The sequence below is a fragment of the Myotis daubentonii genome, chromosome 9 (assembly GCF_963259705.1).
Source record: "Myotis daubentonii chromosome 9, mMyoDau2.1, whole genome shotgun sequence".
In the NCBI taxonomy this organism is placed as follows: domain Eukaryota; kingdom Metazoa; phylum Chordata; class Mammalia; order Chiroptera; family Vespertilionidae; genus Myotis; species Myotis daubentonii.
In genome coordinates, this window is record NC_081848.1 from 65,102,440 (window position 1) to 65,121,194 (window position 18,755).

The following is an 18,755-nucleotide window of genomic DNA, read 5'->3' on the forward strand; positions in this document are numbered from 1 at the left end:
TTTTCTGAACCATGCTTTGTAACTTAAAAAACATACGCTTACAATGAAAATTGATTACCATAATTTTTCTTGAGGAATACACTTGAGCTCCCTCCCAAGGAAATATCATTCTGATTTTTTTAATAGAAAATTATAAAAATAGAAGATATTATCATGAACTCCCGTGAATATATTACTAAGCTTCAAGAATTATCATGCTACTCCTGTTTCAATATTACCACCCATTCACCCCTCTTCCAGGCAACCTGGATTTTTTTCAAAGCATATCCTAGATATCATAATATTTCACCTGTATATCTACCTCTAATCAATAGAAACTGTTCATTCTCTGTAATTTTAAAAATACGTGTTTTAAACAGAATGAAATGGCAACAGGAAAGCATAATTAGGACATTATTTCCTGACACCTCTAATAATATTCCATAGAGGTCACCAACAAGTGTATGTATGTAAAAAAAATAATAATAATAAGGGGCCGGCTCAGGAGGCCACGTGGGGCCTGTGGTATGCCTGATTTATGACAGCTAGACAAAGTGAGTTATTTCATTCTTTCAGATATTTATGACACCGCTAAAACACTGAATACATCAACATCAGAATTAATCATGAATAATATTTAATTAGTGCTTGACAAGGATCAATTTGGCAACTCTTTTTGTTCTTTCTCCTTCCCCTGAATAGAAAAATAGTCATAAACTAAAGTGTTTTATTTTTTCCATCTGCTTCTGGTAAAGCGCATCCCCGAATTGCTAAGTTAGCTGAGATCTCCTGAACTTTCATATACCCAGGTAATTAGACTCAGATGCTGTCCGGACTGGAATTATAAATCACGTCTGTGTGTGTAAGCAGAAATCGGGCTGCTCACACCAAGCGCGGTGTCGCTGTTCCTCATGGACCTGCCCATGGAGCGGGCGGCCCCACGAATCGGCAGAGCAGAAAGAAGCTTTTGTGTAGCTCCCATGCCAACGAACCCCTCTCTCACCTCCTGCAGCCCCAGAAAGCACTGATTTTAAGCTAAATTCTTTAATTGCCAAAGGAAAAAGTCCTTTTAGACACTCAAACAAAAATTCTGCCCAGAGCTACGCTAGTCATTATGAGACAGGAGACAAAGGCTGGGCAGAAGGTAGGCGGTGATGGCGTCCTTCCAACCAGATTAGATTGTTAACATCCAAAGCACTTGGTGCCCCAAACAACTTCTGTGGCACTGTGTCCCAATCAGGGAGTTTTGTTCTACAGCAGAACGATTAGGAGAACTTTCAGTCCATCATTTTGTAACAATATATGCATTCATTTAATTTTAACAGAATAGCAATATTTGTTTCAGTTAAGCTAGTGTTTGAAATTGTGGAGCCAAAGGCTCCTGGGTTCTGGAAGGGGACTGAAAGGAAATGTTAAACTGATTGTTTTTTAACTTAAAGGGAGGGGGTGCCCTTTTCTTTCACTCTGACTCACATCAAGTAAAACTACCCATCATCTATGGAGACGGGGAATGGAAGACCAGCTAATATTTGTTAAGTTCTATGTGCCAAGCATGGTACATCCTAAAAGAAGCCTCAAAACAACTCTGGAGTGGAGGAATATAGTTATCAATTTATAGACGAGAACACAAAGGTTCAGGTGGAAACAGGTTTCTGGAGCCACTGAGCTAACACTTTTAAGAGGAGTCCAAACTCAAGCCTTTCTGAGCCTACAGTCCAAGTGTGCACCACACAAGCTGATCCCCTATCATGGATCTTCCATCCTCATAATTATAACTAGTATTTACTGAGCACTATGTGTTAAGAGCTTTAGATGCATCATCTCACTTAATCCTCACACTATGTTATTCTTATTCCCATTTTACAGATTTTTTTTTTTTAAAAAAGGCTTAGAAAGGATAAGTGGTATGTCCATGGTCAGAAAGAGAAGTCATCTGACGGCAGGGCCCTCCCTCAACTTTCTGCAACATCTACCTGAGGCAAATTGGGCCACACTCAAGATTGTATGAGAGGTAGGATACTCTGAAGCCCTCAGTTCCCATAGATTTGTAAATACTGCTAACTGCCTGGATAGGCTCTATGAATTTCACACCACGTAAGGGCACAAATAATTATAATTCAGACCCCTCCAACACTGAACATGCAGCACACTTACACACACACACACACACACACACACACACACACACACACACACCTCCTAAGAACGCAGGCAACAATGGGTACAAACTACATGTGAGTGTTTTTCACAAGGGGGAAGAGGGAGCTCTACGGAGTTTATCATAAAAAAGCTAAGCCATAGGAGATAGGATTAAAATAAAAATTCTCTCTGCTTTTACTGTCCTTGTACCAAATGCTGGATTTCCCTCCTCCATGGCTTGGGAGATGAGGTCAGCGGATCTTGTTTCTGCTCTACTGACTTTTCCACATGCAACCTGATAGCTTCTGGAAACAAACCAATGATTACAAGATCACTAAAGTATGTTATTTTAATTAAAGGAGGGTCCTATGTGGAGGGAACCCTCCTTTAATTAAAGCCTGTCAGTGGCCAACCCAACCAAGTACCAGGTGAGAATCTCCTTGCCATGGCTGGTCTCACCAAGCCCTTCTTCCACTTCAGCCTCCACCTCACAGCCTGACTGGGCCCAATTCCACTCTGAACCCTCATCCAACTGGATCAGCCCACCTAGAACCTCACATGTGACATTTTCCAGATCTGCCTGGAGAGGTGAAAAGTTAGTGCATTAAAGCAGTAATCCCCCCAAGACTGAGGCTTGAAATTTAATAGGGCTTTGAAAAAGAAAGGGAAAAGGAAAAAGCATGAAAGTCTAGACTGCCAAAAAATAAATTGGCATTGTTGTAAAATTGTGTTTCACAGCGAGAATACAAATATTATTCATGTTAAGGCAAGGGTTGACCCAAGATGTGATTTATAGGCACTTCAAATGCAGTACAGGAAGTAAACGGAAAAATTAGGGTGCAAGGTCACCGAGTAGGCAAGAGTCAACTTAAGGGTAAAGTTAAAAACTTTAGGAAGGGAGCACACAGTTCAGCTTGCCATATAAATTAAGATCTGTCCTCACTTTGAAGAAATGGGGAAAAATCTAATATTAAGGTGGGTGTGTTACTGAAGGCGCTTTCTCCTGAACGTACGAGAAAATAGGAATACTTGTTACAGGATGAGAAACGCCAAAGGGGTGTTTCATAAAGAAAACGGCAAAAAGGTTGATGCATTCCGGGAATACTGTTATCAGTCAGTAATGTAAACAAACAGGGGTTTCAAGTTAAAGGGCGTTGCAAGCACTGCGCTGAACAAGAACAAGGAATCCAGACCAAGGTTTATTTTTAGGGATGTGTTGCTTCCTTTTTTTACTAAAATAGTCTAAATTGATTTGGACAGTTTCCAAACTTATCAATGGCCAGGAGATGGTGACTGAAGCACAAAGAGGTGTTCAATTGTGGAGCTCCAGGGACTCGGCTCTCTCAAGCCACCCTGCTCTCTGGCCATTCTGTTTAAAATACAGTTTGCACTAAACGTCTCTCTCTCCCACCCTCCCCTTCCCACCCCGAGAATGTCGATGTTTCTCAAAGAAGCACTAGAGGGCGGAGTTTTGAGATGTTCTAAAATTAATAACTGGGAAACCAGCCCCAGCTTCCTGGCTTCTACCAGGGGTAATGGTAGACTGGCTGTGACCAAACTTCTGGAAAGCCTGTGACCGTCTTCCCTGTGCCAAAGTCCATGAACAAAACAGGCAATACCCTAAGGGACCTGTAGGGCTCCCGGCAGAAACCAGAGCTATGGCAGCGAAGCGCTAAATTTCCGCCCAATACAAGGCACCCCAGCAGGGGGCGCTCCATGCTGAAGAGGATCAAGAAAGCTGAGCCTCAAAGACCTGTAACTGGCCCAACATCCTACACTGACTTTTAAACAAACGGGCAGGGGCTTCCCTCACCTCTCACTCCTCTCCCAAACCTGGGGCTACCTTTCACTGCAGTCCTTTACCCATTGACCAAGCCCTGATGCTCATTTTACTGTGATTTCATCTGCATATAAATATGGGTGAGAAAAGCTAGGAAATCAGGAAAATCAACTCGGGGCTAATGCATCCTTTATTTGCAGCCCTCCTTTAAAACTCTCTGTCATCTGTTGACCTGTTAGCCCGGAGCAGCCAGAGTCAACAGCATCCCGAGGGCTGCTGTGATGCAGAGAAAAGGGCTACTCAGTCCTAGGCTCCCATATACAGCTCCCACAACACCCAGCCGCTCCGGCCTCTGAGAGGCATTCTCATGCTGGGAGACAAGGGAGTGTGTTTTGGGGGCTCCCTGTCCTTTCACCACTCCTGTCCTCTGCTGGGGACTAAACACCAGGGCAAGCTAATAACCAGTCATCATCACCCAGCCCCCTAGTCAGAGTCCTCATAAACCCATGTGCTCCCAGCGTGTCTATCACAGAGAAATCTGATCCCAGCTAAGGGTGTGGGAAGGGGCAATGGCAATTTTCTCTTCTTTTCAAACTTTGAGTTCGAGTCCCAGGCCAGGTATAATTTAAAATTTCATTCTGACAGCCTCTGCAGAACTGCTCTGAGTTTCCGTTTGCTAACCTGTTGAAAGGTGAGCACAGGGTTAACCACCTCCTGGAATCACTGAGGGGCTGGAAGGCAGTGAGGAGGTAATTCTTGTTGAATTAGCCTGCTTTCCCACCAAAGACTTTCCCTCCTGTTGTTCACCTTTGACCTCATGTTCACACCCACACCCAAGGTAATTCGGCACATTGGGACAGGCACAGGTTCAGAAGCTGCGTGTCAATAAGGTATTAAGAGTACCTCTAGGGCTGGTGTGAATGCTAACAATATAATTATGTGTTTGCATATGTACCTAACATAGAGGGTACTTACTCTACAATAATTATGACCGTTATGAAAGGGGGTACTTGGGTAGCTTGTCCATTGTCTTAGTAGAGGAAAGATACTCCTGAGGAAAGAGCATGGCATTTACACCAAGGCTCTGTAATTACCAGTGGGTTTCACTAAGTGATTCAGGGCAGCTCTTCTGCATTCTTGCCCCTACCCACCACACACACATCCCACCCCCACCACACCAAACACACACACACACACACACACACACACACACACACACACATACACATCTAAGAGCTTTCCTTAAAATGGAATAAACCTTGAAGTGGTTTATTCCATTATCCAATGCTGCCTCTCAAGTTTGCTGCCTGATTCAGGGCAAATCAGTACAGCTATTAAAAGTCTTCTTCCCTAGAGAGGTTTCGAAGATCAAATGAAAAAACTCATGTAGAAAATGACTTAAAATTTAAAAGTACAAGATAATGATCCCTCCTCCACCGTACACATAAAAGTAGCCACCCCCCACCACCCCCCACCCCCCAATGAAAGGACACAATCTAGGGCATTTTGTTCAGTGACACAGCCTGGTGAGGGAACTGAAATAAAAAAAAAAATTTTTTTAACTAATAATTGCCACTCATCATGGTCTCACTGAAATCTGGGTTCAATGATGAATGGTCAAATCATGTCAGAGCTCCAAATTACTTCCTCTTTGTTGCCCCCAACAGGCATTCGCACCAAACTTAGTGTCACCACAACAGAGTAAGCCCTGGCAGCTCCGTGTGTAAGGATCACTGGCCACCGGTTCGTTTCTGGAGGCTGAAAGTGCGTGCCATGGACAGAACATCATGGGTGGGTCACCCCAGGACTGAGAACGTGGAGTAGTGTATCAACCCGAGTTGCTAGAACTAGATAAACAAACCATCAGCGCTCAGATGCAATGGCTGAAACAGAGCAAAGAGGCTCTTCAGAAAAAAGCCCTGGAGAGTGCTAAGTTTATTTAAAATCTCCTCCCAGGACATCCTAATAGGAGCCCAGGCCGAGGTTCCCGCAAAAGCCCGATTAGATCATCCTGCCCTGCCTTTCAGGAGTGTCCACAACAGATGGAGGGACACCGCTTTAGAGGAAAGCCCGGATCACATCCTCTACGTTCGCTGTTGGCCCTGTTCTCCGAAAGGCTATATGTTATCTTGAGCCTGTTTGTTTTTTATCTGTCAGAGTGGTTTATTGTCAGGGAAATGTGGTGTCAGCTGTCTCTTCCCGCCATCAAAGCTGCTTCATTAAAGTTAATAGTGTTTGACTTGCAGAGATCTCTCACCGAGGTAACCCAAGAAAGCCGCTGGTGGCTGTTATTTTTCCGGCAGTAAAGGCACCAAATGGATGCAATAACTGCCTTAATCTTTTAGAAAGAAGAAGAAGAGAGAGGGGAAAAACCCTACTGCACGACTCCATCTAGTAGCTGCTTAATGAATGCACCTTGAATTCATGAGGCTAACTCTTACCGTTCAGTTTGGGTGCCGGACTAAATGGCCTGTTGTCCTGACTCTGTCTCTCAAGGCTCTGTGGCCTAGGGGTTGTCACTTCCCCAACCTGAACTTCAGTTAATTTTTCTCAGAAATACAGGGCGGGGGTGGGGGGCGGGGGGTGGCACGTGGATTATAAGGAAGTCTTTTTTTCCTAACTGGGGAACCTTCTAGACAAAAGTAATCTTACAATGAAGCCTGGTACATAAAGCAGATAGAAGCAAACTTTTTCTAGCCAAGGTGGGAGGTGGGCAGAAGTCCCACCTTTTCAGCACCTTTAGCCTCCTCTGTACCCCCCTTAACCCATCTTTATCCCTCTCCCAGGGCGTCCTGAGCAACCTCTGTGGGTTGCCACCCCCACTCACTACTTCATGGAACATCATTGGAAACCTACTAACCCAGAGGAATTACCTCAAGGTCTTTTCTGCTCACTGCCATACAAACCTGAAACAGTTGTGTTTTCTTTGTTTTCTGTCTTCTAATCACTGCTTTGTCCTGTGTGCTGCCAGATCTTCCTTCCCAATTGGAATAGTGAATCTCAAGCAAGTCCCAACACCTCTGAGTCACTTAGTGCTAGGTATTCGGTTTAAAATGTCCCTGCGACTCCATTTAAATCTCATCACCTCCCTCCCCTGCAGGGCAGGCTGGAGCTGGACATGTGACTGCAGACAGCTTCCTCACCCAGTGGGCCAGCCTCTAGGGTGAGAGAACCAGCAAGGGAGTCCTGCACCGCAGTGTGCACATGACCACAATGAACTTGGGCATCCTTGCCCCAACCACCCCCAAGCCAGCCCCTCTCAGCATCCTGCCATCATCCCTCTCCAGTCCTCTTGTCTGCTTCAATAGGCCAGGGGCCAAATTTGCAGGCCTGCTGCCCAAGCTCATGTCCATAGGGGTACCTATAAAGCAGGTTTTCCCTTCTTACTTGCATGATTTCACCCCTCATTTACTTTGAAGGAATTGTCCCCTATCCTCTGTTTCTTCCTCGTGGAAAGGGAAGAAAATCATGAGCATTGTTCCTCCAAAGGCTACAGCATAGGAGGCTTCCCCCCCCCACCCTTCACCTTCCCCCATAACCTCCAGAAAAGGTCTCCAGGCTAAGATAGGAAGCTGGGTCAAAGACTGGAGGTAGGAGGACCAAATAGACCCCCTGTCGGGGGTAGGGGCACAACTGTCACTAACTTTCTTTAAAATGTTGCATTTGCAACTAGGGCTCTAGTTGCCAAACTCAATCTCATAGAAAAATATCCCACCAAACATCCCGTACATGTGTAATACTAGATGTCTGCCAGACTATATTTGTGTGTATACATGTGGCCAGACTTGGATGGGTACCAGCATAGTGCACCTGTGTAAAACTCTAAAGAATCCCAAACCACACATTTAGTTTTCTTTTTTTGGCCCAAGTCTCTGAGGGAGAAAATAAAACCAGAACAAATAGAATTATTAATTCATTCACTGATTCATTCATTCATTCATTCATTCATCCATCCGTCCATCCATCTGTCCATCTATCCATCCATTCATTCATGCATTCATTCAGCACTGTCTACTGAGCCTTTCCTTACCCCGGCAGGTGTTAAACACTTGAGCGAGGCAATGGCAAATTTCTGTTTGGCCATGGTTATTCAAAACCACAGAAATAATCCCATTTACATAAGTAATGCTGTAGCATTATTTCTCAATAGTTCATTAGGATTCTCACAACAACACTAAGATGGTTACGGTAGACATAATCACTGTTTTACAACCGAGAAAACAGAAACATGGCAAGGTTAAGTGATTTGTCTAGTGCCACAGCTAGTTAAGTGCACGACAGGGATTAAAATGTAAGTCATCTGGCTTCTGGTCCCAGGCTCTTTCTGTTTGACAAAACTGTGATTTCCTTACAGCTGCCGTTACAGTGACTGTACATTCCGGATTCTCAAGGATCCTTTCTGTTTCAAATACTCTATTCCCTTGTCTTCCAAATTTGGCTTGTCAGCCCACTTGAACTAGCTCTGAAAACGTAGTCACTTGTACCAAATTTAGGTTTGAAAAATATAGCTATCACGGGCTCTCTTTTTTAGTTCAAATGGATTGAAGTTAGATATAGATGTTATAGTATTAAAACTAAGCAGGAGTCACGATTTTTCAATCAAACCGTCCTTTGGTGTAGAAAATTATTTCACTAAGCACGTTATTTAAGCTATTCTGAAAATTGCCCTGATGTTCTTTTTCCTGTTTCCAATCCTTCCATCAGGCATTCCTGTTGGGCTTCGGAAGGGCCCCCTATGCCCACTTCCAGTGCAGAAATGTGTTCTTTCTTGGTTCACTGGGATCCTTCAGAATGTCTGGCACTGAAACATATTGGCTTTAATTAAAAGGCTATGATTTCTCTGAATTCCCATTAAGCTAGTGAAAGAAATCTGCATTTTAAAAATACAGTTAACACATCACGATACAGTGGTACTGAAAAATGCCTCATGTTTAAAAAACTACTTAAGCAGATGAAACTAAGCTGCCTATAATAAAAATATGCTCATTTTTAGTGAAACCCTTCACTTCTAAATAGAGGGGTTAGTTTAGTACATGTGTGCCCAATTAGCCATAAAAACTCAACTAGACATGAACCATGCAATCCGCCAATCCGCCTGTTGACATTAAAACATAGATCCTATTAACAGGAGTGTAATTTAAATGGTTAAAAAGTGATAAAGTACATAACTATCATCTGATAGGATTTGAAATATGATGCTGCTGTGTACTAATGACAAGTCGGTTTTGAATTATGATTCCAGCAAAGTTGAAAATAGCTCAAGCATGCTAATTAGTGATCCACAAATTGAAGAACTGCATCATAGTACATTATATATTATGTTCAGTCACACCTCTTTGACCATGAGCTGGAGCATATTCTCTAACATTCAGAGAAAAGGGCCACGGGGGTATTTTTTAATTTTAGGTCCTAGATGTCCTAGAAACACTGCACACAACTTTCCCCATTCAACTTACCTTTAAAATGTGATGTAACTCAAGATAGTTTCTCAAGGAAAAATATTGAAAAGGACCCAGGAAGTGCATAGAAGTTCACAAGCTACTGGGGAAAGGCACAAAGAGCGATCACTATAATCACTTCTCTCCACATTGCTGACCCTCAAAATATGTAGGGACATAGGCATGGGGAAGTCAGTGGTAATAAATAAGAACTTACGTACCTTACCATTTTATTATAAAATAACACCCTATACATTTAGGGGACAGGCTTGAGCCCATCATGAAGATCCCATTGGATCACCAATGAACTGGTGCCCTTGCTTTGAGAATCACTGCTCTCGATACTTACAATATCGAGGCAGAATTTATTTTTTAAGCATTTATAAATTAAATTTAAAAAATTGATTACTTTGGAAGACAAAAGTAAACTCCAATCATCTCAATTAACTGTCTCGTCTTTGTAAATGGCCACAAAACTGTGTGCTGCAGCCCCCTTGATGGTGCAGTTCCAATTATTCCCCATCCTTAGAGTCAGTTCCTCAGGTCAAATCCAAATCCTATTTGCTCAGGTTCAGCAAGTTCCCTCTGGTTTTATATCCATTGGAAAAAGAAATAAACTGTAACACCATTCTCCAAACACCAGGTCACCACCACAAACTTAGAGGATCTGGGCTCTGTCAAAATTACGAGATCAGAGGCTGAATAATGTGATCTAGCTCCTATCCCTCTAGTTCAGCGGTTCCCAACCTGTGGGTCGCAACCCCTTTGGGGGTCGAACGACCCTTTCACAGGGGTCGCCTAAGACCATCGGAAAACACATATATAATTACATATTGTTTTTGTGATTAATCACTATGCTTTAATTATGTTCAATTTGTAACAATGGAATTGGGGGTCACCACAACATGAGGAACTGTATTAGAGGGTCGCGGCATTAGGAAGGTTGAGAACCACTGCTCTAGTTTCTTGGGGGAGAGGGGTAAAGTCAGCATGTGAACACTGGCTGGTGAATCAGTTTATTTAGTTCATGTAGAATAAGCCCATTGGGTATGAAGACTTCTATTCAAAGTTCACCAAACGTTACTGTGGCTTTACAAGACAACAAAAATGTGAAACTTAAGGAAGAGATCCTGTCATAATGGCTTCCTAACCAGATTCAGTCCCTCCTCTCCATTTGCTGGTGCACCTCTTCAGAGCAGCATTCCACTACATCTTGCCTGGATTATTGCAGGAACCTCTTAACTGGCCCCTCCACCTTGAGTCTCTCATGTTTCACACTGCTGAAAAGTTAATTTTCCAAAAGTCCAACTCTGATAAAATTACTCCCCTGATTTTAAAAAAAAGAAAAGCCTTGAATCACTGGTGCCCATTACCTGTGAACAGAATTAGGGTCACTTTCTTTAGCCTGGGATTCAAGTCACTTTCTTCTTTCTAAAGTCACTTCCCACTTCACTCCAAGCAATCTTCAAGGCCCACTCCTCTCTGTACAGACTCCTCTGCTTTTCCTCTTGCAGTCACCCTACCTGGAGGACTACCTCCTGCCTTCATTCCACCTCTCATCACCCCTCTAAGCAGAAATCCTACCCCTGTTTAAAGGCCTAGATAAGATAAAATCCATTGTTTCTATTTTTAAAAAAATGCAAAGAGAAGCTTCTGGTACATAGCATTCAATAAATATTATCTGTACCATTGACATTGCTGCTACTATTGTGAACATGCTATGAAGTCTTTAATCTTCCCAGGTGGACTAGCCTCTTCCTCCTATGAGATTTTAACTCTGATGTTCCCTCATTACTTATTTCCTTTAATCATTATTTAATTATACACTGAATCTTCTCTTACAGACTGTGAGCTCCTAATCTTATTTAATTCATCTTTGTGTCCTCAATGTCAGAATACAAGGCCTTACCCTCAAGTATTTGAAGAAAAATGTTAAATATCTCATGAAGCCACAAGGAGGCACCATTGAGCTACTCTAACAGTGGCATCATCTACAGTTAGTAATAAAGGTTCTAGAATTCAGAGGCTTTTCTCCCTTGAAAATGCATTTATAAATCTGTTTGAAGTACAGTATGCATTATGTATGGTTATATATATATATATATATTTCCATGTTAACATGGAAAGATGGTTGTAATCTAGTGAATTTTAAAAAGCAATAAACAATAAAATTTGTATGATCAATTTTTATAAAATACCTAGTATTCTTAAATATAAACCCAAAAACCCAAAAAAGTATGGAAGAGTATCCACCAAAAGTTAGTAGCTATTATCTCCAGCGGGTGAGGGGTATAGACAGTTGAAATATGGAGGTTTTTATTTTCTATTTTGCACCTTTCTGGATTTTTAAAAATTACCAATACGTATTAATTTTATGATCAGAAAAAATAAAGCAATTTACTTTAGAAAATCTCAAAGCAAAGTGTCTACTTTATTTCTCTTGTAATCTCAACTCCGTGTCTGATGTAAATACACAACTTTGGGAAATTTCTGATAGATTAAAAAAAGATTCCCAAACTCTCTTGGCACATGGTGCCCTTAGTGTCTCGGTAATTTTTAACGGCACCTTTAGGAAGAAAGAAACTCCTAATGGTTCCATTTGTTAAGTAGTGAAATCCAAACAACTTAATAAGTATTGTGTCCTAACAATTTGAAAAATATATATACATAAATTGAAAAACTACATATATTCTTTTACTTAAATAATCACAATTACTTATTAATGGACTATGTACAACTATTGGGTATTATACAATGTCTTAAACTTTGGAATCAGATTGTACACTGCTCCCCTCACTTCCTACTCCACACTGATTTTCATGAAAGCTACCACCAAAACCCCAGCTTCCCAATGATATGAAAGGGATGTAGCATAATCTAATGTTGAAATCATGAACACGTCACACCTAGAGCTAGTAGTTCTTGGGTATCCCAGAGATGGCCAATATAGTTGTGTTTCCCTCAAAAATTTAAAATATCATATGGCACCTCCATGAATCTAATGCGTGGCACCAGTAGATTCAAATGATAAAGCTGGTTCCCTGTGAGCTGGCAATGGGAAAACAACCTCATTAAATTAGCTTTGAAATTATTCCGACCAAATAGCTCAATCAAAATTACTTTGTTTTCCCTCAAGCAAAGTCTTCTGGGAAGGATAAAAGGATAGTGTGGGAACTCAGGCTGAGCTCAGGACTCTAATGGTTCCCGTGTCCCCCCATTCTAATCTTTCCAACTCAAAGCTGAGAACCAACATCAGCCTCCTAAGCAGCACTTCCCATGGTGTCTGGGTCTGGATTTCCATCCAACCTATTGACTTTTCCAATATCTTTACAAATGTCTGAGGCATTGCAAAGGTCTGGGAAAGCACTGGGGGTTGGCCCATCACTGAACTGCTAACTGCTAAGTAAGCCCTGCTCCCTTCCCAAACTAAAAGGGATTTTCTTCTCCCAGGAATCACTAGTTAGTTCCTGGGACCAACACTATTCCCCTCCCCCGCCCAACACACCCCCATCAAGTACAGAACTGCTGCTATCCAAGCCCACCTAAAATTGGGATTTAAAAGCATTTTTTTTCTCTAAAATTTGATGAGCCCAATTTCCTATCTTAATTTAGTGAGATGGCTTGCAATTTTCTATTATCAACACACTAGAGGCCCAGTGTACAAAATTCATGCACTCAGGGTGGGGAGGTCCCTCAGCCCAGCCTGTGCCCTCTCACAGTCCGGGAGCCCTTGGGGGATGTCTGGCTGATGGCTTAGGCCCGCTACCCATGGGGAGTCAGACATCCTTAGTGCTGCTGAGGAGGCAGGAGAGGCTCCCGCCACACCACTGTGCTCGCCAGCCAGAAGCTCGGCTTCCCCCTGTGGGAGCGCACTGACCACCTCCTGGGTTGAGCGTCTGCCCCCTGGTGATCAGTGCGCATCATAGTGACCAGTCATTCTGCAATTTGGTCTATTTGCATATTAGCCTTTTATTATATAGGATATGTAATTAAATAAAACCCAAAAGGCATCTCCAACTTGTACAGAAGGAAGCTCCATACACGCAGTATTTAGAGAATTTAGTCAAGAATACAGGGATGTGGAAACAACTCAAATGTTTATAGCCAGATGAATGGAGAAACAAACATGGTATGTACATATAATGGAGTATTATTCAGCCTTAAAAAGGAAGGAAATTCTAACACGTGCTACAACATGCATGAACCTTGAAGACATCATGCTGAGTGAAATAAGCCAGATTCAAAAGGACATATGACTGTATGATTGCACTTATTCTAGGGTCCCTAAAATAGTCAGACTCACAGACACAAAGTAGAATGGTGGCTGCTGGGGGCTGGGAGAGTGGGGAATTATTATACAGATTTTCAGTTTAAGAAGAAAAAGTTCTGGAGATGGATGCTGGTGATGGTTGGAAACCAATGTGGATGTACTTAATGCCACTGAAATATATGTGTAAAAATGGTCAAAACTGTAAATTTTATATTATGTATAAAATTTTTTAAACTCACAGGGTTGACTTTCTGGTCAGGGAGCCTTTGATTAAACTGGAGTCATATCCTAAATGTCATGTGGACAGCTTGCAGCAGACCCAGAAATGACCAATGTGGGTGATACAGTGTCGAAGAACACATGTGGTGTTTTAAAACTCAAAAAAGTCTGTTAGAAAGGAAACTTATCTAAACAAGAGCAGTAGCAAAAGAAACAATGATAGAACAGGGCTTCTACCTCCTCCAGGCCTACAGGAGAAAGTGTAAAGTATTTCTTACAAATTTCAGGATTTCCCAACCCTTCAGACATGAGTAGAAAATTCACACTCATCTTCTCTTCAAAGTTGGTATTGCACTTTTCATGCTATAATAGGAGGCATGACGAAACAGGACCTAGAAGAGGAGCTTGAAAAATGAGCAAATGCAAACTGGCCCGGGTTCCAGAACCCAGTGTCCTGGGCATGAGGCTTCCTATGCCAAGCTCTGTTCTAAATGCTTTCCAATATTTACTACATCTAATCCATGACCACCGTATGGAGCGATAACATTATTATCCACCTCTTACAGAGGAGTAGCGTGAGGCACAGGGAGGTGTCATAGCATGCTCACACAGTCCGTAAGCGGAGCCACCAGGATTCGAATCCATGCAGTGGGCCTCCAGAGCCTATGCTCACAGACATATCCAGGCTTGAAACACCGTTTGAAGGGTATTCACATGCTTCATATCTGAAAGAACATTTATTAAACACCCACTGTGTGCCGGGCACTGCAGAACTTCAGGAAAAGCTTCTTCCTTGTTGGCAACTGACAGCTCCCAGAACACTGGGTTCTTTTCACTGCTGTTCCGACTCCACCCACTCCACACGCAGGCCCTGGCTAGGGCCGCCTGTAACACCCTGGGAGCCCTGCGTGGCCTTGAGGAAAGGGCGAGCAGGCCCAGACACTCCACCTGGCATTGCCCAGGGTGGTTCTCAACAACAATCAATTCCCAAGGAACCACGGGAAATTCCAAACTTTTCTGCCCCCACTCCCAGCCTCTTCCTCACCAAGGCTTCCTCGGAGAAGTGAACCACGTAGGAATCGTAGGAATCCGCAGGAATCCATGGCCTTTGCCAGAGAGCAGGCCAGTTGCAGCCTCGTGGCCCAGCCCACAAGGAAAGGCCTTGCCTTTAGCTCATGTCACTCCCCTAATTATTCCCTGGGCCTGGAGTCCAACAATAACAGAGCATCTTTCACGAGCAGCTCCCACCAGGAACCTTGGAACCTCATGCGTGCAGCCAAGCACTGGGAAGTGCTAAAGGGTCAGGGGGTTTGCACAGCCAGCAGTCCCGGGCCTCTGGGGGAGAATCCCAGTCGGTCTCTAGTCCAAAATCCAGATAAAAAAAAAAAAATGCCAGAGGCCTCAGCTGCCTCCAGGGTCTACTTCCTGGGGCTGGCCTGGGTCACTGTGGGTGGGGCCCTAAGAAGGGACAGCAGCTGCACCTAAGTCACCCTTCTGAAAAGGCAAGTGGTGGGGAACAGGACACTAAACATATTTCCTCAAGGGTCACATTCCCTGAACAAGAGCTCCCAAGGCTACAACTCTGTACTGCAAATTTTTTTTTAAAGTATTTATTAAAAATCAGTCCTGGTAGAGACATGGGGAGTAGGAGGTATGGTTCTAGGATATAATAGCAGGCAAAACAGCAAGATGCCTTATATTATTGAGGTGGGAGAGCAGGCAATAATCAAATTAATAATTTCAGAGTATGGCTAGTGCTTGGAAGAAGATAAAATATTGTTGTTGCCAGGGGTGGGGAGATAAATGGATATTTGAGCAGAGATCTGAATAAGGGTCTTGCAAACCAAAGACAAGGGGAAAGAATTCCAGGCCGAAGGAAGAGAAGTGCAAGACCCTCGGCCTCTGATTAAATGCTGATTAGGGTTTTAAGAAATGTTTGATGAAAATTAGTGTCCTCAAAATTCTAGTACAAGGTAGAGTAAGTTATTTTCTTAAGAGTAGAAAGATCAAAGTGCTACGTTGAAAAGAAAGCTGTCCTTGGCTTTAAATGAAGATGCGAAAAGAATGTGTGAGAATATATATTTCTATGTCTTTTTAAAAAGCCTTTCATGTCCTTTATCCTTTAAACTTTTAGAATATGTAGGCTGAAAGCATGATACAATCTTTAACTTTCAGCTCATGAATTGGGAGCGCTTTTTTCCCCTCAGAATTCATGAAGACTTCCGTTCTGTTGGGATGTAATTTACCTCCCTTGTTCCAGAATTTGAAATAAGAATGCCGTGTGCCTATAATTGCAATTTTGGAAACTAAAAAAAGAATGTGTGCCTGTGGATTAACGCGGTGGGAGCATAGATCAGGCAGGGGTTGTTTTTTAATATTCCTTTTTTGCTATGAAAAGTGGGAAGAAAAGAATACATTGTAAATAACTGGCAATCGCCTTGTCCTCCATGCTAATGCATTTTTCGCCGCTGTTTGTATCCCATTTCTAACATCTAGACCACCTACATCCTCTCCAAGCTACAATTAAAGTTGAGAAGTGCACGAGGTCTTTGCAAACCCTTGTACAGTGAGTGCGTCTGCACACGTACAATCCACGTGCACTCTTCCTTCTCTCTATGGGCAGAATTTCTTGGGGATCCTTCAGGCCCCGGGCCATATTTCTCCCTGGGCGCTAATTAAAACCAGGTGCGGGGGGGGGGGGGGGGGGGCTGGCCCTTTTGGGACAGAAAAGCCTTCGCGGGGCCCAAAGCTCCCCCTTCCGGTGTGTTTCCAAAAGGGGATTGGTCAGCAGAGCAAAGGGAAAGCTGGCAATTCGTCCGGCTGGCAACCGGGAGTGGACTGGTCAGGGCAGGCCCGCGGCCTGGCTGTGCAAAGTGGCCAAGGGCAGAAAGTGAGGCGGGGGGACCAGAGCGGCGGGTGACCTGGGGCATTCCCGCCCCCGCCGCTCAGGAGCGTGGTCCGCGCCCACGTGGAGGCCCCAGAACCACAGCTCTCCAGGGCGGAGAGAAGCAGCGGAAGGGAAGCCGCAGAGCCGCCGCTTATCTGAACGTGAACCTCGGGCGGGCTGCGGGCTCCGGGCTCGGGTGAGACGCCCGGCCTGCGCCCCGGGCGCGCAGAGGAGCCCTCGCCAGGAGCCCCCGACTCCCGGGAACGGCCCGCGCTCCGGCGCCGGTGCCAGGACGCCCACGGATCGCCCAGCGCTTACCCTCGGCGGCCTGTGTCGCTCGCGTCACCAGGAACCGGGGCGGGAACAGCGGGTCAGATCGCGAGTGACGTGGTGAACTTGGCCGCGGAGCGCCCCCTTCGCACCCGTCGGGGCCGTCAGGCGCCCCGAAACTCCGAGCTTTTGGAGACGCGAAGCTGCGCAGCGCGGGGTCCTTGTGGACTTCTCTGCCGGCGACCTTTGGCCTGAGACTACCATCCCTCCCGCTGTGGCCTGAAGCGGCAGATCTAGGAGGGCGGTTGGGCCTTCCTGCAAGGAATTTGGCGCCTCTAAGAGCTCTAAGTAAGACTCCTTAGAGAGCTGCACCTGAGCAGCCTGAATCCCAACTCCAGGCCCAGCCTCGAGGTGCGGGCGTTGGCTACTTACTAGGGTCACGGAATTGCGTGTGGGTGCTTAAATCAGACCAGTTTTCAAAGTAGGGCCTCCGAAGAAAGAAGAACATTGTTTGGACACAAAAAGTTAAGGTGCAGAGCCGAACAAGGACCCGAAAAAATGTTCTTCCAAATTTTGAGTGGCCATTTCCTGTTCCTTGAACCAAAGGGCAAGCCGGCCTGCTTCTTCATTGTCTCTAGTTACTGTTCTTAAAAGCCCGTCGGACAGCCTTGCTTCCTGAAGGGGTTACATGAATTTTAAGAAACCCCAGGAAAGAGCCATCCAGATGGGAAGGTTTTTAATTTTAAAAATATATATCTTTTTCATTACTTCAGAGAGAGAGAGAGAGAGAGAGAGAGAGAGAGAGAGAGAGAGAGAAACATCCATGAGAGAAACACACCTGCCACCTACATGCCTGATGGGGAATTAATTGGGGACCGCTTGGTGCAGAGGTCAAGGCTCAACCACTGAGCCACATCCGCCAGGCAGACAAGAAGGCTTTTTTAGAAAGCCCTACCATCCCAAACGTTTGCCTGACACATGAGGCCCCATAAAAAATCACCCCAAAGTGAGTCACCACAGCACAACTGGGTAGGTTCCCTGTTTGTGGGAAAAAGTGCTCTCAGCCTTAACACCAACGGCCAGTTGGAACAGGGAATTTCAGAGAAATTTCCAGATTCAAGCAACCCTGATAATTTCTGGCAAAACACTGTCTAAGCCAGTTTCCCAAATTGTGGTCCCTGGACCACCTACTCAGATTCCCAAGGGATCCTTGTGATAGGTTCAGGATTTAGGGCCTACACTATAGCTGCTGAGTTAGATTAAGAGGAAGAGCTGCCTTTGAGCAAGCTTCAAAAAGTGTTGTTACAACTGTTCCCCTTCTTGTTAAAAATTTTTAAAAAGTCCAGTAGTAACTGACAGAAGATCCAAGGAAGTAGACTCCTAAGCTGGTGATAGTGAGAACTGGAAAGAATCCTAATTTGCACTGTAAAACTGGGAAACAGGGCAGAAAAGAGAGCTAGCTGTAGCAGGAAGTCTATTGGAGAAGCAATTAGATATCCTCCCCAACTCATTACATCTGGGTGACTGTTCCCCACCCCAGAAAAACAGTGAAGGTTTATTCCCTGGAGAGGATAAGTACATTAAAAACCAGAGGATCCAATGAAAATTTAAATACTGCCCAAGCCCTCGTCCCCTGCAGGCTGGAAGCCTGACACACACTCTCCAGAGAGGAGATTACAAGATTCTTCTCTGGTGACTCTGGCCAGCTAAAGAGAAAAGATAGTGACAGGAGCGGCTCCTGATCAGAGCAAACAAGATCACCCCAGAGCGAAG

At 44.2% G+C, this 18,755-nt stretch overlaps 1 protein-coding gene across 1 annotated transcript in view; it reads right to left on the reverse strand.

Annotated features, from left to right (window-relative positions):
• Positions 1-17,327, reverse strand: part of LOC132241096 (uncharacterized) — a 125,806-nt gene extending 108,479 nt beyond the window's left edge. The window contains exon 1 of the mRNA XM_059709208.1: positions 17,031-17,327. The gene's annotated coding sequence lies outside the window, so the exon portion shown is untranslated. The remainder of the gene's footprint in view (positions 1-17,030) is intronic.
• Between the last annotated feature and the right edge of the window lie 1,428 nt (positions 17,328-18,755).